This window comes from Phyllobates terribilis, unplaced genomic scaffold (genome assembly GCF_046119375.1).
Source record: "Phyllobates terribilis strain yellow unplaced genomic scaffold, ASM4611937v1 Scaffold_13__5_contigs__length_258822181, whole genome shotgun sequence".
NCBI lineage: Eukaryota > Metazoa > Chordata > Amphibia > Anura > Dendrobatidae > Phyllobates > Phyllobates terribilis.
This window is the reverse complement of record NW_027362773.1, coordinates 207,906,940-207,931,357: the sequence shown is the minus strand read 5'-3', so window position 1 is coordinate 207,931,357 and position 24,418 is coordinate 207,906,940. Positions and strand designations below refer to the sequence as shown.

The following is a 24,418-nucleotide window of genomic DNA, read 5'->3' as shown; positions in this document are numbered from 1 at the left end:
CGGCCACCCACCATATCCACCCGGAAGGCAGACCACGCGAAGGGTCAGGGAACCCAGAGTCAAGGGTTTTACCAACAGAAGGCCCGAGGGAGCCGGACTTAGGTGGATCCCTGGTGGGGAAGGCCAGAGACGAGGACAGGACAGAACGGGAGCTCAGAACCACGCTCCAGAACTACTTGGGGGTTGGCCGAGTCCAGGACCTGGTGGACGCAGCACGGCTCGGGTGGTCACTCAAGGCCGGAGTGACCGGTACAAGAACAGCAGTAAGTAAAGAACCCTGAACTGCACAACCCGACTCTGACTCTCATTACCATCTTCCCTGCACTTCCACAACCACCATCCTCTGCACCTGACCCCCTGAGGCTATACCCCTCCCGTTGGGGGTTATACTACCGAAGCTGCACAAACACCATCAGCCTCAGCGGACCCTGCTGCAGCGGCGGCCGTAGTGACCGCAATTCAACGGGTGGCGTAGTCGACATAAAGAACTTTAGTAACATCAGTAAGGACTGCCACACACTGAGCTTGACACCCTGGGCACGGACCGGGTCACAGCCACTCGGAGACTACAACCCCCATCTGATCCGGCTCCGGGTATCCCCAACAACACTGGCCCAGGGGGCGCGTCATCTCTTCCTCTCTCTCTTTCTCTCCCCTTCTCTCTTTCTCTCTCCTCCCCGAACTCCCAAACTGTAAAACAGAGTTCCAGAAGAAGTCCATGTTCAGAGTTTTGCAACTGTATGAACACCTATCCCCCGGCTGCAACTGGATTTACTCACTCTCCCCGGGTCCAGTGCTGAGTCTCCAACACTGCTATCAGTGTCTGTTATTGTCTGCAGTGGTGACATCACGTGCTGCAGGCAATCAGTGAGCTCAGCAGCCGGAGTTGATGGCACAGGCCTCTCAGAGCTGCTGAGCTCAGTTATCGGCTGCAGTGCTGTCGACGTGACTTCAGCGCTGCAGACAATAACAGATACTAGGAGAGTTAGAGCTGGATCCAGGGAGAGTGAGTAAAGCCCCCTTTTTTTTTTCTTTTTTTTAAACAAACTGCAAATTTGAGAACCTCTCTAATATTATATTCAGATTATATCTACAGTGCATTGTGAAAGTATTTGGCCCCCTTGAACTTTTCTATCGTTTGCCACATTTCTGGCTTCAAACATAAAGATATAAAATTCTAATTTTTTTGGGAAGAATCAACAACAAGTGGGACACAATCGTGAAGTGGAACGAAATTTATTGGATATTTTAAACTTTTTTAACAAATTCAAAATTGAAAAGTGGGGCGCGCAATATTATTCGGCCCCCTTGAGTTAATACTTTGTAGCGCCACCTTTTGCTGCTATTACAGCTGCAAGTCGCTTGGGGTATGTCTCTATCAGTTTTTCACATCGAGAGGCTGAAATTCTTGCCCATTCTTCCTTGCAAAACAGCTCTAGCTCATTGAGGTTGGATGGAGAGCGTTTGTGAACAGCAGTTTTCAGCTCTTTCCACAGATTCTCGATTGGATGCAGGTCTGGACTTTGACTTGGCCATTCTAACACCTGGATACGTTTATTTTTGAGCCATCCCATTGTAGATTTTGCTTTATGTTTGAGATCATTGTCTTGTTGGAAGATAAATCTTCGTCCCAGTCTCAGGTCTTTTGCAGACTCCAACAGGTTTTCTTCCAGAATGGTCCTGTATTTGGCTCTGTCCATCTTACCATCAATTTTAACCATCTTCCCTGTCCCTGCTGAAGAAAAGCAGGCCCAAACCATGATGCTGCCACCACCATGTTTGACAGTGGGGAAGGTGTTTTGAGGGTGATGAGCTGTGTTGCTTTTACGCGCCAAACATATCGTTTTGCATTGTGGCCAAAAAGTTTGATTTTGGTTTCATCTGACCAGAGCACCTTATTCCACATGTTTGGTGTGTCTACAAGGTGGCTTGTGGCAAACTTCAAACGAGACTTTTTATGGATATCTTTGAGAAATGGCTTTCTTCTTGCCACTCTTCCATAAAGGCTGAGTGATCATGGGCCTTTTGGCTGCATCTCTTATCAGTCTTCTCTTTGTTTGAGATGAAAGTGACGCGCCCCCTGGGCCACGTGTGTGTGGGGATACCCGGAACCGGACCTGTTGTGGATGCTGGGGGTTGTAGTCCTTGCGTGGCGGGGACCCGGTCCCGTGGCTCAGGGTGGTCAACCCAAATGGCGGTCTATTTATGTGGTTTTTATGATTATTAAATGTCCGACTACGCCACCCGTGGATTGCGGTCAGAGTGAACTGCCGCTGCAGGGCAGACCGCTGAGGCTGGTGTTGGGAGTGCAGCAGAGGATAGTATAACTCCCCACGGGAGGAGTATAGCCTCAGGGCAGCAAGTGTGGATGTTGGGGGTGATGGCGCGCGGGAGCAGCAGTAACGACACAGAGTCCTGTAATGCAGTCCAGGGTATTTACTCACAGTTCTTTATCCACTATCCACTATTCATCCATTACTACAGCTGGTCATAACGTCCCACGTCGCACTGTGCTCACCAGGTGAGGGGCTCGGCCTACTCCCAGATAACTTTTGAGCGTTTCACAGGACCCCCTTTGTGTGTCCTTTCTCTGGCCTGTCATACCCCACCAGTGACCTCGCTTCTGTCCGGCTGCCTCGGGCCTTCTCTGGTCAACGTTGGTGCTGTTTCCCTGACCCTATGTGGTGCCTTCCTAGCGGGTGTAGCGAGGGGCTGCGCCACTTAAAATGTCACAGCCTCCGGTTTCTAGCTGAGGGTAGTTCCCCGCCTCCACTAGTTTCGGGGACCGGTCTCCCCCTTTGGCCTGACCCCCCTACGCAGGTAGATTCGGGCGTGCGGTGGCGACTTGCCGGTCCACACCCCTGGGGTCCCTTCATTCCTTGTTCCTGGATCCTTCTCTGCTCCTCTTCCTTCCTTCTCCTTCCTCCAGGCTCCGGCCGCTCTCCTCGGCCTGCCTGCGGAGCTTTTATACCTCCCTCTAAGTGCACCCAGGAACTGCTCTCTCCCTCCTATGCACTACAGGGTTCCCCTTCCTTGGTGTTCCCTCCCCCCACTCCAGCCAGGGACAGGGACTGTCGTGCTCTACTTGGAGCATAGCGGTTGCCCTGCCCCCCGGAAATGTGGTGTAATGCATGCAGGTGTCAGGGTCCTAATTCACACTCCATCCTTACCTGGAAGTGAGATATCGCACATCTGGTTGAGATGCAATACCTCTGTAGCGGCCGAACCCTCGGGGCGCTACAAAAGTTTAAAGGGATGGCCAGGCCTTGGTAGATTTGCAGTGGTCTGATTCTCCTTCCATTTCAATATGATCGCTTGCACAGTGCTCCTTGAGATGTTTCAAACTTGGGAAATCTTTTTGTATCCAAATCCGGCCTTAAACTTCACCACAACAGTATCTCGGACCTGCCTGGTGTGTTCCTTGGTCTTCGTGATGCTCTCTGCACTTGAAACAGAACCCTGAGACTATCACAGAGCAGGTGCATTTATGGAGACTGATTACACACAGGTGGATTCTACTTATCATTACCAGTCATTTAGGACAACATTGGATCATTCAGAGATCCTCACTGAACTTCTGCACTGAAAGTAAAGGGGCCGAATAATACTGCACGCCCCACTTTTCAGTTTTTAATTTGTTAAAAAAGTTTAAAATATCCAATAAATTTCGTTCCACTTCACGATTCTGTCCCACTTGTTGTTGATTCTTCCCAAAAAAATTAGAATGCACTGTAGGTGTATAATGTAAAATGGTATTCAGATAAAACGTAAATATCAAGTTATCGAATTGGGAAGTCAATTCTCCTGTCATACAAAAAGTATTCATAAACTTGAGATCGCTCTTTCAAAAATCTACAAACCTAAAATTAGGGGGGCTGTAATCTTGTTCTCCCATGTAGATTGTTCTGCAGCGTGGGTAGTTGATACATTCATATGTCTGATGGAAGTATTAAACAGACTGCACAGTTACAGTGTATAGTAGGTGTGCGTACACATAGTCATGGTGTATAGTAGGTGTGCATACACATAGTCATGGTGTATAGTAGGTGTGCATACACATAGTCATGGTGTATAGTAGGTGTGCATACACATAGTCATGGTGTATAGTAGGTGTGCGTACACATAGTCATGGTGTATAGTAGGTGTGCATACACATAGTCATGGTGTATAGTAGGTGTGCGTACACATAGTCATGGTGTATAGTAGGTGTGCATACACATAATCATGGTGTATAGTAGGTGTGCATACACATAGTCATGGTGTATAGTAGGTGTGCATACACATAGTCATGGTGTATAGTAGGTGTGCATACACATAGTCATGGTGTATAGTAGGTGTGCATACACATACAGTAGTCATGGTGTATAGTAGGTGTGCGTACACATAGTCATGGTGTATAGTAGCTGTGCGTACACATAGTCATGGTGTATAGTAGGTGTGCATACACATAGTCATGGTGTATAGTAGGTGTGCGTACACATAGTCATGGTGTATAGTAGGTGTGCATACACATAGTCATGGTGTATAGTAGGTGTGCATACACATACAGTAGTCATGGTGTATAGTAGGTGTGCGTACACATAGTCATGGTGTATAGTAGGTGTGCATACACATAGTCATGGTGTATAGTAGGTGTGCATACACATAGTCATGGTGTAAAGTAGGTGTGCGTACACATAGTCATGGTGTATAGTAGGTGTGCATACACATAGTCATGGTGTACAGTAGGTGTGCATACACATAGTCATTGTGTATAGTAGGTGTACATACACATAGTCATGGTGTATAGTAGGTGTGCATACACATAGTCATGGTGTATAGTAGGTGTGCATACACATAGTCATGGTGTATAGTAGGTGTGCATACGCATAGTCATGGTGTATAGTAGGTGTGCATACACATACAGTAGTCATGGTGTATAGTAGGTGTGCATACACATAGTCATGGTGTATAGTAGGTGTGCATACACATAATCATGGTGTATAGTAGGTGTGCATACACATGGTGTGTAGTAGGTGTGCATACACAATCATGGTGTATAGTAGGTGTGCATACACATAGTCATGGTGTATAGTAGGTGTGCATACACATAGTCATGGTGTATAGTAGGTGTGCATACACATAGTCATGGTGTATAGTAGGTGTGCATACACATAGTCATAGTGTATAGTAGGTGTGCATACACCTAGTCATGGTGTATAGTAGGTGTGCATACACATAATCATGGTGTATAGTAGGTGTGCATACACTTAGTGTGTAGTAGGTGTGCATACACAATCATGGTGTATAGTAGGTGTGCATACACATAGTCATGGTGTATAGTAGGTGTGCATACACATAGTCATGGTGTATAGTAGGTGTGCATACACATAGTCATGGTGTATAGTAGGTGTGCATACACATAGTCATGGTGTATAGTAGGTGTGCATACACATAGTCATGGTGTATAGTAGGTGTGCATACACATAGTCATGGTGTATAGTAGGTGTGCATACACATAGTCATGGTGTATAGTAGGTGTGCATACACATAGTCATGGTGTATAGTAGGTGTGCATACACATAGTCATGGTGTATAGTAGGTGTGCATACACATAATCATGGTGTATAGTAGGTGTGCATACACATGGTGTGTAGTAGGTGTGCATACACAATCATGGTGTATAGTAGGTGTGCATACACATAGTCATGGTGTATAGTAGGTGTGCATACACATAGTCATGGTGTATAGTAGGTGTGCATACACATAGTCATGGTGTATAGTAGGTGTGCATACACATAGTCATGGTGTATAGTAGGTGTGCATACACATAGTCATGGTGTATAGTAGGTGTGCATACACATAGTCATGGTGTATAGTAGGTGTGCATACACATAGTCATGGTGTATAGTAGGTGTGCATACACATAGTCATGGTGTATAGTAGGTGTGCATACACATACAGTAGTCATGGTGTATAGTAGGTGTGCATACACATAGTCATGGTGTATAGTAGGTGTGCATACACATAATCATGGTGTATAGTAGGTGTGCATACACATGGTGTGTAGTAGGTGTGCATACACAATCATGGTGTATAGTAGGTGTGCATACACATAGTCATGGTGTATAGTAGGTGTGCATACACATAGTCATGGTGTATAGTAGGTGTGCATACACATAGTCATGGTGTATAGTAGGTGTGCATACACTTAATCATGGTGCATAGTAGGTGTGCATACACATAGTCATGGTGTATAGTAGGCGTGCATACACATGGTGTATAGTAGGTGTGCATACACATAGTCATGGTGTATAGTAGGTGTGCATACACATAATCATGGTGTATAGTAGGTGTGCATACACATAATCATGGTGCATAGTAGGTGTGCATACACATAATCATGGTGCATAGTAGGTGTGCATACACATAGTCATGGTGTATAGTAAGCGTGCATACACATAGTCATGGTGTATAGTAGGTGTGCATACACATAGTCATGGTGTATAGTAGGTGTGCATACGCATAGTCATGGTGTATAGTAGGTGTGCATACACATACAGTAGTCATGGTGTATAGTAGGTGTGCATACACATAGTCATGGTGTATGGTAGGCGTGCATACACATAGTCATGGTGTATAGTAGGCGTGCATACACATAGTCATGGTGTATAGTAGGCGTGCATACACATAGTCATGGTGTATAGTAGGTGTGCATACACATAATCATGGTGCATAGTAGGTGTGCATACACATAGTCATGGTGTATAGTAAGCGTGCATACACATAGTCATGGTGTATAGTAGGTGTGCATACACATAGTCATGGTGTACAGTAGGTGTGCATACACATAGTCATTGTGTATAGTAGGTGTACATACACATAGTCATGGTGTATAGTAGGTGTGCATACACATAGTCATGGTGTATAGTAGGTGTGCATACACATAGTCATGGTGTATAGTAGGTGTGCATACACATACAGTAGTCATGGTGTATAGTAGGTGTGCATACACATAGTCATGGTGTATAGTAGGTGTGCATACACATAATCATGGTGTATAGTAGGTGTGCATACACATGATGTGTAGTAGGTGTGCATACACAATCATGGTGTATAGTAGGTGTGCATACACATAGTCATGGTGTATAGTAGGTGTGCATACACATAGTCATGGTGTATAGTAGGTGTGCATACACATAGTCATGGTGTATAGTAGGTGTGCATACACATAGTCATAGTGTATAGTAGGTGTGCATACACATAGTCATGGTGTATAGTAGGTGTGCATACACATAATCATGGTGTATAGTAGGTGTGCATACACTTAGTGTGTAGTAGGTGTGCATACACAATCATGGTGTATAGTAGGTGTGCATACACATAGTCATGGTGTATAGTAGGTGTGCATACACATAGTCATGATGTATAGTAGGTGTGCATACACATAGTCATGGTGTATAGTAGGTGTGATACACATAGTCATGGTGTATAGTAGGTGTGCATACACATAGTCATGGTGTATAGTAGGTGTGCATACACATAGTCATGGTGTATAGTAGGTGTGCATACACATAGTCATGGTGTATAGTAGGTGTGCATACACATACAGTAGTCATGGTGTATAGTAGGTGTGCATACACATAGTCATGGTGTATAGTAGGTGTGCATACACATAATCATGGTGTATAGTAGGTGTGCATACACATGGTGTGTAGTAGGTGTGCATACACAATCATGGTGTATAGTAGGTGTGCATACACATAGTCATGGTGTATAGTAGGTGTGCATACACATAGTCATGGTGTATAGTAGGTGTGCATACACATAGTCATGGTGTATAGTAGGTGTTCATACACATAGTCATGGTGTATAGTAGGTGTGCATACACATAGTCATGGTGTATGGTAGGTGTGCATACACATAGTCATGGTGTATAGTAGGTGTGCATACACATAGTCATGGTGTATAGTAGGCGTGCATACACATAGTCATGGTGTATAGTAGGTGTGCATACACATAATCATGGTGCATAGTAGGTGTGCATACACATAGTCATGGTGTATAGTAAGCGTGCATACACATAGTCATGGTGTATAGTAGGTGTGCATACACATAGTCATGGTGTATAGTAGTATTATTCTTCTTTGCCATCTTATAGATACTATACCTTAAAATGTGCCTGTATCATGTCACTAGACCTTGCCTAGTCTCTAATCCAGGTGGGATAGTTTAAAGGGAATCTGTGACATTGAACATAGTAACCAGTCTACAATGCAGCATGTTATATGGCTAAAGGAGCTGAGAATATTGGTATATAGTTTTGTACAAAAAGATTCAGTATAAAATTTGATTTTCTTTATTTAAATCCTGTTCCTACTCGAGTCCAATGGGTGGGGTTGCTGTAGGACCGCCTACTGGACTCATAAATCCAGATGGGACAAGGATTTCCATTAAGAGAATCCAAGTTATACTGATTATTTTACTGCAAAATTGTATATCAATATGTTCAGCACCTTCTGATCTAGAACTTCCTATGATCATAAAATATTATCCCAGTGTGATCTGATTTTTTGCACGGACAAATAAACTTGCTGTGACATTAGTCACTACTCACGGGCAGGCCGTGAAGCAAGGTAGTCAAATACTCCGGGGTCAGATACTAAGAGAGCACGTAGTAAACTAAAGGGAAAAGACAAAGGCGAAGTCAGGTGTTGGTCCGAGGTCAAAGTACCAGGAAGATAGCGTATCAAAGCAAAGGGGCTAGGCAAACAGATGGTCAGAATGAGGCCCAAGGTCAGGCAGCAAAAGATCAATAAACAGAGCACAGAAATACAAGGCAAACCACAGAGCAGATGTTACGTCTGGCAGAGGTCTGTGACCGACAGCTCAGCAAAGTAGCTGGGTAATCACTCTGCACAGCTCAGCACGCCCCTGCACCAGATTGGACAACTGAGCTTTCAGTCACCGCGTCCAAGACACACTGAGCGAGGAAATCGTGACCCTTGCATTGCTGATTTTGACCCGAAACTCGGATATGTCACCAATATTTTCCGCAGACCACTTGACATGTGAACTGCACCGCAGGCAATCATATGCACGAGTACTATCTGTGAAAAAACACAGAACTTGTACAAGAAGATGTGTTAACAAACTCATACTAGACTAACTAACTATTTCATAGACCTGACATTCTTTCCTCAAGTGCCCTCGCAATCCCATCCTGTGCTGCATCTGGTGTATTATGGATCAAAGTGGTGCCCAATGAGCTGGAAGCTTGAGAAATGGAGAAAGGTTCAGATTTTTATGTCCCCTCTTTAGCCTTTTCCTACTTGTTAACGAGATATTGCTAGGATATCCCATTACTCAATGATTGATGGGGGTACGACTTCTGGGATTCCTATTGATTCTGCGAATGAAGGGACTGTGGCGCTGATTTAGGGTTACGTCTACTTCTATTCTGCAGACCGAGGCCGCACGTGAGAACGCTGCACATGCACCCTCCGCAGCCACCCCACGTGGGACCCCCTACCTAGAGACGTCCATGACACAGGAACTGCAGCTCTCCACAGGCTGATGAACCCTGGTACCACTGTGAAGCTAAACCAGATACAATAGCGACTTAATGAATAAGGCCAGTGTGGCCGAAACGTCTACCTACTGTCGCCTTCACCATTGTATTTTTCTTGCATTTTCTCTGTGTGAATAAACTTGCACCAAATAGCAAAATTTCTAAGAGTGTGCGATTAATTAATTTTTATGGAATACCAGAACGGCAGGTGCTAGCAGGACCGACTGGTGTACAGGTAGGCATAGCAGGTGCAGACAGGTATGGCTGGTATACAGGCAGGCACCACAGGTACAGGCAAGAACTGGAAGATATACTAGAACAAGGGATCTAGGAACTAGCAAGCATAGAACAAGCAGAGTGAAACACGTTGCTCAGGCACATCCCAACAGGTGGAGGTGCCTTAAATAATAAGTATCTCCTATTGGCTGGGGACACTTTAAGACTGTCTCTTTAAGAAACTGGGAGCATACGGGCCCTAAGCACGTGCATAGACCCTGGGTGGAAGAAGCAGCCCGAGGGCTTGGGCGGTGAGTGACTCGGCGTCCCTGCCAGGGGAGAGGAGGATGGGAAGCAGGCAGGGACGCTGACGCTACAAAACCTATCCTAAAAATAGGTCATTATTATCTGAAAGACCTTTCAATAGGTCAAGATTGGACAATTATTGGTTTTATTTTATTTCCACTGCCTTCCTGAGTATCCTTTCATTTTTTTTATAAATCCGCCATCCAGTTCTAGAGAAATGAGCCTTTTTGTTTAGTGCTAATTTGTATAGCCCATACAGGGTTCTTTGGGTGCGTGTGTCTTAATGCTGCTTTGCATAATCACCCTGTGAGCAACACCCCCTTGGTTAAACCCCCCCCCCCTCTAATAAAAAGGCCCATATCTCTGGAACCGTGTGGCGGATTAAAAAAATACAAAAAGCTTATTATTCAGGGGAGCAAAGAGAATAAAATAAGTGCATAAACTGGCCACTTTTGAACTGGTGATGGGTCCTCTTTAAGCCTGGAAAATCTTTTTAATATACTCCATGGGGGCTCAGAAAGGCATAACGGACATGGTGACTTAATTAATAAAATGTGATCAATGGCCTTCTTTAATAAGAGCTGCTCTTTTTATGTGACCTACACTTCCTATACAGTATTCTTTGGATCTCATTAGGAGGATAAAATGACATAAAAGAGAATGGGGCTCAATGCCCATAACTCGCCCAGTGCCAATCCTCTGCCGCTCGGAGTCTCCCGGCAGCGCTGGTATCACGCGCCATCATGGTCTGTACAAGGTCTCTTTTTGAATTCATTTTGCATCACTGGGGAAAGAATTAAGATTGCATTAAGTAAAGTGTCTGCTGCTCCATTCCCGGAGCAGTGATCTGGTTGTTCCTCCAAGCCACATCATTAAGCCTAGTTAAGTAGGGAAAGAATAAATTGTCAGTTCAGTCTTTTCTTCTCCTGATTTCCCGCTCGTCCTCTGCATGAAAAACAAAGTATAAAACCACGGCGCTATTTGTGGATTTATCCCCCGTTGTAAAATGCAATGATATGTTTCCCGTAAAGTAACCGTCGGTGGGTATAAAAGCAGCCGCAGATGTCTACAAATCTATCACACTTCTCCCATACATTATGAAGATTTATCACGTGTGTCTGGGATGCATTCGGTATTATCCGGGCTGCAAGCTTGGCACACAACGTGCCCAGGTGTTAAAAAAAAAATAAGGATCAAATGGGGACAAAGCATAATCTTAATCGAAGATGACAGTAAAGGAACTTCATAAAAGCCGAAAGAAGATGAGCGTGAAAAATGTCCCTCTGCCCTCATACATCCTTTTTTCACTGATGTTAAGGAAAAAAATAACAGTCATCCGTCTTATTAGACAGGGATAGGCAACCTACGCCATTGTCAATTTCTATAGAGAGGGGTCCTATCTTGGTTGGTCCCAATTTCTTTGCCATTTGTCAACAAGAAACTTCCTGGAAGAACTGCATTATTAGCACACCGGGGGGGTAGGAAATGGTCCAAAAATGCATGCAGAGGGGGAATGATACATAATGCTTTTTCGAGTTTCCGTTTCCAAAATGTACGGGAAAGGCACCCAGTCCATATGTTAAACCTATCAATAATCCTTCAATTACATGACAGAGTAGAAATCATTCCAATTTATAAGTTTCTGGGCTGTTGAAGAACAGAAGAAATACACCGGCATGTGATTTCCAATAATCTCCAAAACTTTCTGGAGTGTTATTTATTTTATACCCTTCATGAATATATAGTTTTTCTGTACAAAATAGCAAATAGCAGAATTCATAGCTGCACAAAAACCAAAAGACAATCCATATGTCCTCCCAATTTAGTAATATCCCTCATCGTTCCTTTGTTCCAATGTGTTCTCCTGAGAGCTACCATGTTCCCATGAGGCTGAAAGACATTAAGCCCTTTCTTAATCTAACACCTAAAGAATGTCCTCTTTGCCCTCCGTCATCCTGGTGCATGTCAGTATACCTTTTTTTATTTATGCTGTAACAAGTGGTACATTTTGCAGGGTTATAATATATGGAAGCCTCCAGCAAAGGAGACATAGAAACGTTGTGGGTGGGCACATGGACCTCGGGAGTTGATGCGGCAAGCAGGAAGGCAGCGAGGATTTGGCACTCACAGCAAACTCAGGAGCAGCAGGACGGATGAAGTGGAACCCAACAGGGATGGATACAAGCACAAACACAAAAAGCATAGATGGTGTAGCACTCCGAACATAGGACTAGGAGTCTTAATCCAAAGACACAGGTGTGTGTCAATGGGGATTAAATAGGTCTAGGGAGATATGATGTCACAGATCCACGCCAGGCAACCTGCAAAACACGAAGTGGAGCACAGTGGAGGGCAGCAGAGCTAGCGGAAGGGAGCGAAGCCCGAGATACTCAGGACTGGTGTGTAACAATTATATTACTGACCTATACTTAGATGACAATACAAGATTGGTAGGTTCCGACACCCGGCACTTCCATCAAACCATACTGTTTTAATAACACTGTGTATGTTTTAGTCATCTAAAAAACTTTTGTTTTCAGGTACGGCCATTAGATGGCAGCAGAGATACTGTTTGAGATTACATTTCCCTTATGTCCGTGGGACACAGGGTTAACTAGTTTGGGGACTGCCCTCAGTGACAAGCTAGGGACTGAGGGATCTCTGGGAGATTAGATTCGGCCATCTTAGTTAGTTAAGAAGTAACAGTGAGTAAGGACAGACTTGCTGAGAGCACAGGAAAGAAGAGAGACGGGTGTGTGTAGGAGAAACCAGGAGGATTAACAGCAACGGGCATACCACAGCCTAATCTATATTCTAAAGGTCAATTTGTGGATCCTGGCCTCTTCCAGCCAATAGGCAGTAATGGACGTGCCTGGACTAGGGAGCCTCAGAAGTGAGGTAGTCTCTGCTAGAGTCAGGTATTGGGAGCTGTGGAGTGAAGCAGGAGCTTCTCCACGACAAAGTCCAGAGGCAGTTTCCCCTAGGGCCGAGTCACACTGTGATTAGCACCGTGTGGGGATTGAGTCTGTGTTTTACCATCTGTGAATGCCGTGTTTTGCAACAAGTGTTGTACCTGTAAACCCCTGTTTCTAAGGCCGTGCTGAATAAGTAAACTGGACTGTTTTGTTTTTAAAGAACTGTGTCGTCTTTCATTCAAAGCATAGAAGATCTGCACCCGTCTGAACCAAGGATGAAAGTGAGTAAAGACTCCCACAGCATACAACTCAAACTACAACACCCCACACACACCAAGTGACAACCACGTCCCCCTTTTTCTGTAGCGGGCCAGGGTGATCAAGAAAACACTGCGACACCCACCTAAGACAACCACCCTGCTCCCCGTTACAAAGCAACAGTGCTAACCACTGAACTACCCTGCTGTTTAAAACCTAGAGCAGCAAACAGCTGATTTGTGGGGGTGCTGGTTGCTGGACCCCACCGATCTCATGCTGAAGACCTATTCTAGCTATAGGTCAACTATATCAAAGGCCTGGAAAAGCATTACAATACATATTTTTTGGGTCACAGAACTGGAGAGATGGGCGATAATGATTATGGGGGCTGACATATTCCAGGACTTCCTTTCAGTCCCTACCATTGAAGAACACTATAATCAGCCTCACTACAGCCTGAAATGACTGATAACAGGGAACAATAGAGTGTGATCAACTTCCACAGCATCTGGAGATAACAGAAACTTGATTAGTATCTCTTTAGTTGTTTTCCATGGTGCTGAACCCACGGCATCCCGCAGAAGCAGCATGCTCTATTGAAGAGAAATGAGCTACTGGAAATGTACCTATATTCTGGTGAGGATAGCTGCAGGGATTCTCCAGCGAATCCCGTCCAACCAACACAGCTCATATGCAATCCTTTCACAGTCAAGAGTTTTCTTATTGTTCCCAGGTTTTCCAAAGTCATCAAACACTTTTGGACAATTGTAGCTTTGAGCTTTGTGGGAACAGTTTGGTGAAAGCTCTTTTCGGTTTCCCATGATTTAGTGTAAGAGGATTAAGGACTTCTGTAGCTTAGTGTACAGTAAAGTGTAAATAAGTAGAACATTGCAATCTCACGGCTAGAGCCTCAGGAAGAGGCTTTAAGACGGGCCATGCAGAAGATGACCCACGAGGATGATGTAGAAGCATTTCTGACAGTCTTCGAGAGGGTGGCTGATTGGGAGAGACTTCCACAAGAACAGGGGGCGGAGGTTCTGGCGCCATATTTGTAGGGTGAACCCCAAAAGGCATATTATGACTTGGCACTGCAGGATGCCAAGGAATATGGCAAACTAAAGACAGAGATCTTGGCACGCCTGGGAGTAAATATGGTTGTGATAGCCCAACGAGTCCACCACTGGGCTTATGCCAGTGACAAACCCCCTCGCTCACAGATGTTTGACCTACTGCATCTCACTCAGAAGTGGTTACAGCCAGAGTCCTCCACTCCGGTCCAGATGGTCGAGCGGGTGGTGATTAATAGATTCGTGCACTCGTGCACGCCCAGAGCGATCCCCAGAACGCAGATGATTTCATTGGCCTGGTAGAGAAATCCCTTGGTTTCCCGAGGGATTCCCCATACTGGGGATACACAAAAAGGGGTGGGGTTCCCCATGGAAGGGGTCTAGAGCCACCACTGGGGGGTGTCCCACTCCCACTGAAGGTGCCACAAGGGCTGTTGTTAAAGATATAGTCTGTTGGCGGTGTCACAACCCTGGACACGTAGCCACCCGGTGTCATATGTCCCCTGAACCCATGAACTGCAGCCTAGGCAGACGGGGTTCCTATTATGTTTATCCAGCTTGCAGCGTGGACTGTCGACCCAGCGAGGGGCCGCAGGCGTGTGCCATGTCCATTAATGTAGTAAAGGTGCTTGGACTGTTGGACTCTGTCAGCGTTTGGTGCATCCATGGGGATGCCAAGGACTACCCCATGGCCACAGTGACAGTGGGAACAGACTGTGGTTCCCAGTCCCATGGTTTCGGGGACCTGATACATCCCGTCATACTGGGCCTTGATTTTTCTGTTTTGGGACTTGTGGGGGAAGGGAACTGGACTAAGTAGCGTGGATAAAAACCAGGTCCCTGGAGAAGAACTCCCGACGAAGTCTCAAGTGGATGAGTTCCCACTGTGCGTCCTTGCCGGCGATTAGGGCGAGACGGTGACCGAGGAGGCTAACCTCCCTGAGTTGGATGTGTCCGGAGAGAACTTTGGGATTGCTCAAGTTTGGGACCTGACCTTTAACGGGGGCGTTTGACCAGGTTACTGTATGTAATGGTTTTGCCCAAGAGCCGGGGGCCGACACCAGGTTCCCCCACTTTGCAGTTCAGGGGAAGTTGCTATATGGGATGGCCAAACTAAGGAGCGGTGAGATAGTGGAACAACTGTTAGTGCAGGGACCATACAGACGGAGGGTACTGGATATGGCCCATTGACATGTTCTGGGAGGACACATAGGGGTTGAGAAAACTCAGGAGAGGATTTTATAAAGGTTTTATTGGCCTGGGTGTTACCGAGAAATTCTCAACTATTTAAGGTGCTGCCCCACCTGCCAAATAACCGCTCCCTCTTTCCACTTCCGTAGTCCATTAGTTCCACTACCGGTGATAGAGCTCACCTTTGAGAGAATTGCTATCGACCTAGTAAGGCCGTTAGTCAAATCAGCTCGAGGCCACCAATACATTCTGGTGATCATGGACTATGCAACCCGGTATACAGAAGCGGTGCTGCTAAGAAACTCATCAAGTAAATGCATAGCCAGGGAACTTGTCCATATATTTGCCAGGACTCGTCTGCCGAAGGAAATCCTCACGGACCAAGGGGCCCCGTTTATGAGCAAGGTAATGAAGGAGCTGTGCAAGGTCCTCCAGATTACCCAGCTGCGAACCTCGGTGTTCTCTACAGACAGACGGCTTAGTAGAGCGCTTTAACAAGACCCTGAAAGCGATGCTCAAGAAAGTCGTGGAGAAGGATGGACGTGACTGGGACTACCTGCTGCCCTTCCTGCTCTTCTCAGTAAGGGAGGTCCCACTATCGTCTACTGTTTTTTCTCCGTTTGAGCCCCTGTATGGACGACATCTGCGAGGGCTCCTGGATATCGCTAAGGAAACCTGGGAAGCCGAGGTTACGCCACACCGGAGTATCATTGAACATGTCGCCCAGATGCAAGAAAGAATAGTGAAAGTGATGCCGATCGTGAAAGCGCATCTCCTCCAGGCGCAGGAAGCCCAGGCAAGGATCTATAACTGATCACCGTGTTTTGGTGCTAATCCCTACGGTCGAGAGCAAGTTCCTGGCCAAATGGCAAGGTCCATACAAGGTAGTGGAGAAAGTCAGCGAAATTAATTATAAAGTCCACCAGCCTGGCTGAAGAAAGCCGCACCAAGTATACCATGTGAACTTGCTCAAACCGTGGAGCGACTGGAAACCTGCGGAAACTCCTTGCCTGGGAGCCACTCCCGAATGCAAGGTGGAAAAGGTCACTATAGCAGAGACTATTTCGCCGGCCCAGAAGCAACAATGTCGAGAACTACTACAGTGGAATTGTGACCTGTTCTCAGAGTTGCCAGGGCATACTCAGGTGATAGAGCATGACGTACTAATAGAGCCACATGTAAGAGTGAATCTGAAGCCGTACCGGATTTCGGAAGCACACCTGGAGGTGATCTCTGACGAGGTGAAGAGGATGTTAGACCTTGGTGTGATAGAGGAGTCAAAGAGTGGATGGAGAGTGGAGGTTTTGTAACGACTACCACCGGCTGAATGAGATGTCCAAGTGTGACGCATACCCGATGCCCCGCGTCAACGAACTCATCGAGAGGCTTGGACTGGCGAGGTACATCACCATTCTTGACCTGACGAAGGGCTATTGGCAGATCCCCATATGCCAGATGGCCAAGGAGTAGACGGCTTTCTCGACACCTGATGGGTGCTTTCAATACACTCGGATGTTGTCCAGACTACAGGGGGCCCCAGCCACCTTCCAGAGGGCTATGGATCGGATCCTAGCTCCACATAAGAAGTATGCCACAGCCTACCTTGACGACATTGTAGTCTTTAGCCCAGACTGGGCTAGTTATCTACCTAAACAACAGGCCGTTCTGGATGCTCTGAGGAAGGCGGGATTTACTATAAATCCGAGAAAATGTGCCGTTGGGAAAGAGGAGGCCAAGTACTAGGGTTATGTCGTCGGAAGAGGCAAAATAAAGCCGCAAGTCGATGAAGAGGAGGCAATCCAGACCTGGTCGCAACCACTCTCCAAGAAGCAAGTAAGAGTGTTCCTGGGAATGGTGGGATATTACCGGCGGTTTATCCCGAATTTTGCCATGATGGTTGCGCCGCTGATGGATCTTCTAAAAGGCACCAGATCAACTATGGTGAAGTGGATGGAGGAAACAGAGTCCGCCTTTCAACAGTTGAAGCACTGTGTAAGCAGCCGGTCCTGGTCGCACCAGACATTTTAAAAGGAGTTCGTGGTCCAGACAGACGCTTCGGAGATTGGTCTAGGAGTCGTACTCTCTCAAGAGATAAATGGGGGAGAACATCCCATTCTCTACCTGAGCCGGAAACTTTTGTTCTGCGAGAAGAACGATGCAATAGTGGAAAAAGAGTGTTTAGCCATAAAGTGGGCCGTAGATACACTAAGATATTACCTACTAGGCCGGAAGTTTAAGTTTTTGTCAGACCATGCTCCTTTGAGATGGTTAAGGGAAAAGAGGGGTAAAAATGCCAGGGTGACTAGATGGTTCCTAGGTCTTCAGTACTTTAAGATTTACGTGGAACATAGGCTCAGGAAGATATATGGGTACACTGATGCACTCTCTAGGATTACCTGTCTGGTATCGGAAGGTGCCCAAATCCCCGGCTTTGGGCAGAGGGGGGAATATGTGACAGAGTCACTGGTGTGATATACAAGGGGAGGTATGTGTCACTCAGGTTGCTCTCCTGTGTGAACTGAAACCTACTAAATTTCTGCCAGCATGTTATATGCTGAAGGTTAACTCTCTTAAAGGGTGTGGTTTTATGGGAATGGCAAAGAGGGTGGGAGGCCATTCCCCTACCTCCTCTCAGGGTTTGGCTGAGCAGGGTTAAATACTCAGTCAGTAGTTTGTTCTGTGTGGTGTGTGGTCTGGAGAGGGAAGTCTCCAGGCTGTGTTTGGCTGAAGCCAGAGAGCAACACCGGAGGACTGGTGTTTGCTAAGACTTTACCGTGCTACCCGGAGCAGGCAGAGCCTCGCTTGCTAATGGACTCTGTTATACCTTCTCTTTTGTTTTCCCATTAACCCCCAGAGGACCTGTTTATTTTTATGGGACACTGCTGGAAGTTTATGCCACAGAATAAACCAACAGGAAGTTAACCCGAACCGTGTGTCTGCCTTTGGAGAGCAGTGCGAGTCGCTTTACCACAATACATATATACTATATATGCAACTGGCCAATACTTTATGATATTTCCTCTTGTACTTTGCGCTATAATCTCATATAGATCTGCAGCTCTTCTGTTACCTGCTGTGCTTTACTGCACATTAGATATCAAAGCAAGCTTTATGCTTTAATATAAAACTTGTACAAATAATCGCCAGTAATTATTCAGTGAGCAAATACTAATACTAATATTAAAGCACTAAAACATTTTTTAATTAAAATCATAAAACACCTGCAATATATTTGACAAAAAATAATGTGCCATCACTTATGCGGTCGTCGTGTTTCTCTGCTCAATATTAAAGGAAAACTTGGGCGAGTTGGAAAGTTTTCCATTGCAACTTTGCTCAAGTTCAGCTGTGTGTAAAATTAATTGTCATGATACTTTTGCTCATATTGTGTATCTATGTATATAGTATATATGGAAATATATATGTATATGTATATATATATATTATATATATATATATATATATATATATATATACAGTACAGACCAAAAGTTTGGACACACCTTCTCGTTTAAAGATTTTTCTGTATTTTCATGACTATGAATATTGTACATTCACACTGAAGGCATCAAAACTATGAATTAACACATGTGGAATTATATATTTAACAAAAAAGTGTGAAACAACTGAAAATATGTCTTATATTCTAGGTTCTTCAAAGTAGCCACCTTTTGCCTTGATGACTGCTTTGCACACTCTTGGCATTCTCTTGATGAGCTTCAAGAGGTAGTCACCGGAAATGGTTTTCACTTCACTGGTGTGCCCTGTCAAGTTTAATAAGTGGGATTTCTTGCCTTATAAATGGGGTTGGGACCATCAGTTGTGTTGTGCAGAAGTCTGGTGGATATACAGCTGATAGTCCTACTGAATAGACTGTTAGAATTTGTATTATGACAAGAAAAAAGCAGCTAAGTAAAGAAAAACAAGTGGCCATCATTACTTTAAGAAACGAAGGTCAGTCAGTGCTAAAAATTGGGAAAACTTTGAAAGAGTCCCCAAGTGCAGTTGCAAAAACCATCAAGCGCTACAAAGAAACTGGCTCACATGAGGACCGCCCCAGGAAAGGAAGACCAAGAGTCACCTCTGCTTCTGAGGATAAGTTTATCTGAGTCACCAGCCTCAGAAATCACAGGTTAACAGCAGCTCAGATTAGAGACCAGGTCAATGCCGCATAGAGTTCTAGCAGCAGACACATCTCTACAACAACTGTTAAGAGGAGACTTTGTGCAGCAGGCCTTCATGGTAAAATAGCTGCTAGGAAACCACTGCTAAGGACAGGCAACAAGCAGAAGAGACTTGTTTGGGCTAAAGAACACAAGGAATGGACATTAGACCAGTGGAAATCTGTGCTTTGGTCTGATGAGTCCAAATTTGAGATATTTGGTTCCAACCACCGTGTCTTTGTGAGACGCAGAAAAGGTGAACGGATGGACTCTACATGCCTGGTTCCCACCGTGAACCATGGAGGAGGAGGTGTGATGGTGTGGGGGTGCTTTGCTGGTGACACTGTTGGGGATTTATTCAAAATTGAAGGCATACTGAACCAGCATGGCTACCATAGCATCTTGCAGCGGCATGCTATTCCATCCGGTTTGCGTTTAGTTGGACCATCATTTATTTTTCAACAGGACAATGACCCCAAACACACCTCCAAGCTGCGTAATTGCTATTTGACCAAGAAGGAGAGTGATGGGGTGCTACGCCAGATGACCTGGCCTCCACAGTCACCAGACCTGAACACAATCGAAATGGTTTGGGGTGAACTGGACCGCAGAGTGAAGGCAAAAGGGCCAACAAGTGCTAAGCATCTCTGGGAACTCCTTCAAGATTGTTGGAAGACCATTTCCGGTGACTACCTCTTGAAGCTCATCAAGAGTGTGCAAAGCAGTCATCAAAGCAAAAGGTGGCTACTTTGAAGAACCTAGAATATAAGACATATTTTCAGTTGTTTCACACTTTTTTGTTAAGTATATAATTCCACGTGTGTTTATCCATAGTTTTGATGCCTTCAGTGTGAATGTACAATTTTCAAAGTCATGAAAATACAGAAAAATCTTTAAATGAGAAGGTGTGTCCAAACCTTTGGTCTGTACTGTATATATAAAAAACATACTTTCTCTTATACTTTGTGCAATTATTTTATCTAGATCTAAAGCTCTGCTATTACCTGCTGTGCTCTGCAGCACTTTAGTCATGAAAGTAAACTTTATGGTGGCTCGTCTCTCAGTATATATGCAGCTTTTACCTGTTCATCTTTTTAGCTGATCCATCATCTTTTTCTTACTGGTGGTTAGTGGCTTGTAGATGATAATTATTCTGTCCTTTTTGCAGTGAAAATCTGCTCTTAATACCCAACCGATCAACTGTTTGCTGCTCCAGCAATTGCGAGATTTACACACTGTGCAGAGCTGGAACAGCACAGCGCCATACACTGTGTAGTGGCCGTTCTTGGGTACTACAGCTCAGCTGCTATTGAAGTGAATGGTATGCCTGACACTCAGGGCCAGCATCAGAACCCAACAAACCTTGGCAAGAGCCAGTACCCACAGCAGCTGGGGTGGTTTCCTAGACCCAGATTTCCTTTGGTGACATCCATTAGTCTTTGGAAGTGGACTAATAAAAAAGAAAGAAAAACTATGAAAAGTATGTACATTTTTTTTACAAAGTTCATATCACCCCTTTTCCCAAAACACAAAAAAAACAAACAAAAAAAGGAATTGTATGACCGCGTGATAACTGTCCAAACAAATAAAACATCATAATATTTATCCAATACAGTGAATGCCTAAATGAGAAAAAAAATCCAAGTGGCAGAACTGCTGTTTTTTTGTCACTTTGCTTCCCAAAGAAATGAAATAAAAATAGATCAGAAAGTCCTGTGGATTCCAAAAGGAAAATGCTAAAAACTTCAGCTTGAACCACAGAAAACAAGTATTGAAATCACTCTATCGATCCCAAAATAAAAAGTTTTAGGTTGAGGAAAGTGAGGAGGAAAAATGTAAAGTGAAGAGGGGCCACAGGTAGGGTATGGTCACAAGGGCCCACAAAAACCTGGCATTGGCCCCATAGGCAATGATGTCCGAAAATGGCCTATGGCAGTAGAAGTAAAAAAAATAAAAATAATAATGTAATAATGAGTAATAATTTCTGAGTCTGTGTATTAGAATAATTAATTGTGTTCACAATAATAGCAGTGTGGAGGTCAATCAGTGAGGTCAATCATTCTGTGAGGAAACAGGTGTGAATCAGGTGGCCCTTATTTAAGGGTGAAGCCAGCACATGTTGTACATGCATTTCTCCTTGAAAGCCTGAGAAATATGGGTCGTTCCAGACATTGTTCAGAAGAACAGCGTACTTGGATTAAAAAGTTGATTGGAGAGGGTAAAACTTATAAAGAAGTGCAGACAATGATCGACTGTTCAGCTAAAATGATCTCCATTGCTTTAAAATGGAAAGAAAAACTAGAGAGACGTGGAAGAAAACGGAAGACTACTATTCAAATGGATGGAAGAATAGCCAGAATGGCAAAGGCTCAGCCAGTGATCAGCTCCAGGATGATCACAGACAGTCTCAAGTTACCTGTGAGTCCTGTGACAGTTAGAAGACGCCTGTGTGAAGCTAATCTCTTAGCAAGAAGTCCCCACAAAGTCCCACTGTTAAAAAGGACATGTATTGAAGCGGATACAATTTGCCAAAGAACACATCAACTGGCCTAAAGAGAAATGGAGAAACATTTTGTGGACTGATGAAAGTAAAATTGTTCTTTTGGGGTCCAAGGGCCGCAGACAGTTCATAAGAGAAACCCCAAACTCTGCATTCAAGCCACAGGACACTCTGAAGACAGTGGAGCATGGTGGTGCAAGCATCATGATATGGGCATGTTTCTCTTACTATGGTGTCAAACCTATTTACCGCAAACCAGGGATCATGGACCAGTTTGCATATATTATAATACTTGAAGAGGTCATGTTGCCTTATGCTGAAGAGGATATGCCCTTGATATGGGTGTTTCAACAAGACAACGACCCTAAACACACCAGTAAAGAGCAAAATCTTGGTTCCAGTCCAACAAAATTGAGATTATGATGCGGCCAACCCAATCCCCGGACCTTAATCTGATAGAACACTTGTGGGGTGACATCAAAAATGCCGTTTGAGGCAAAACCAACAAATGCCAAAAAATTGTGGGATGTAGTCAAAGCATCCTGGGCTGGAATAACAGCTGACAGGGGCCAGAAGTTGGTTGACTCTATGCAACATAGATGTGAAGCAGTTCTAAAAAACTGTGGGTATACAACTAAATATTAGGTTAGTGATTCACAGGAATGCTAAATCCTCAAAAAAAGAGAGTACACATTGTGAGTTTGCGAAGACAAATGCAGACACTACTAATTTTTAGAACAGCCGTATTATTTTTTGTTATCTTCTGTAAAGTAGTTAAAAATTATCTACGTTTCTCTTCATGTGTTGAATTAGAAAACAGTGTGTAATGTTCCCAATGCATGGAAAAAAAATTAGTATAAAGATTTGGGGTTTAACTCATGTTTGTGAACACACTGCTATTACTTTGAACATTACTGCAAACTGTATTGTAAACAAAAATCTAACAGCACAAAATTAAAGTAAAAAAGATAACGGAATAACAATAATAAAATAAAATAAAAATAAATATAATATAATAATAGTATTACTAATAATAGCAATCAAAATATAGTAATAATAAAAGCACTATTAACAATGATAATATCTTTCACAACAATAGCATTGTAAAAAATATCTAATAGCACAAAAGTAAAGTAAAAAGAAAACACAATAGCAAGAATGCAATAAAATAAATAAAAAGACACCATTTTTGGTAAAAATTGTTAAAGCCATAGACTATATTACAGATATTGGCAAATCAGGAGTATATTGTATGCCTCTAACAGCCAATCACATTGCTTCTTTAATTCCCATATACCTGTAATATGATTTCCGTCCAGCTCATTGGCTGCTGTGTATTTGCTGTGTTACCTATATAACCTCCTCCTCTTCCTCGCCCCCCACATTTTGGGAATAATCACACCCCTCTCCCCTGTAGTAAATTGTAAATGAATTTCTACAGATGAGAAAACATTGCGAATATCTGCCCCGAAATATTCGGAAACTTGGCAATGCCTGGGCTACTCCGATCCGGGCACCAACCTGCTTTCTAATTTGCACTTGTATGACAATCATGTATCAGGAGCGTCGTGCGTGAAGTTGTCAGATTTCTCGGTATTTCAATGACTCTTGAAGAATGCACATGTTTTCCAGAGATCTCACTTTTTTAAATTTTTTTTATCTCCCTATTATTTCCAGCAGACAGGTACATCGAGATAAGGAAGCTGTCAGAGAGAGTTTGTCACTTGTTTCAATCCGTGAACGCTAATCACGGCTGGCGCCAAATCCTGATGTTTAACAAATTTCCTGATGGGGCTCCATTAGTGAGCATAAAGCAAAAAAAATCACATCCAGCTACGGTTAGTTCTTATTTTCATTTTTTATACTGTGCAGGTAACAGTGAAACTGTCAGCAAGTTGGTATTGACGGATCTTATATTTTATCATAAACATATATTTACAATTATTTGATTTATTATTTATTTCATTTTTTTTTTAATTTATGCATTTTATTTGCTTATTCTTTTTCTTTTTTTGCACAGTGCAGAAAAATTTAATAGAAGCTGTCAATAAGCAGGTTAGTTGGTATTATTGACAGATTTTATATTTTATCGTAAACATATATTTACCGTTATTTGATTTAGCTTATTATTAGTTATTTTATTTGTTTATTATTTTTCTTTTTTTGCACAGTGCAGGAAAATTGGATCGAAACTGTCAGCAAGCAGGTTAGTTGGTATTATTATCAGATCTTATATTTTATCGTAAACATTT

The 24,418-nt window shown here is 43.9% G+C and overlaps 1 protein-coding gene across 3 annotated transcripts in view; it reads right to left on the bottom strand.

Annotated features, from left to right (window-relative positions):
• CDH5 (cadherin 5) overlaps positions 1-24,418 on the bottom strand; it is a 171,200-nt gene that overhangs the window by 145,097 nt on the left and 1,685 nt on the right. The window contains exon 2 of one of the 3 annotated variants that reach the window (XM_073659161.1): positions 21,029-21,116. The exons of 1 other annotated variant lie outside the window; for it this stretch is intronic. The gene's annotated coding sequence lies outside the window, so the exon portion shown is untranslated. Of the gene's footprint in view, positions 1-20,748; positions 20,978-21,028; positions 21,117-24,418 lie in introns of those variants that run through there. One more of the 3 variants, XM_073659162.1, reaches the window with a different exon arrangement.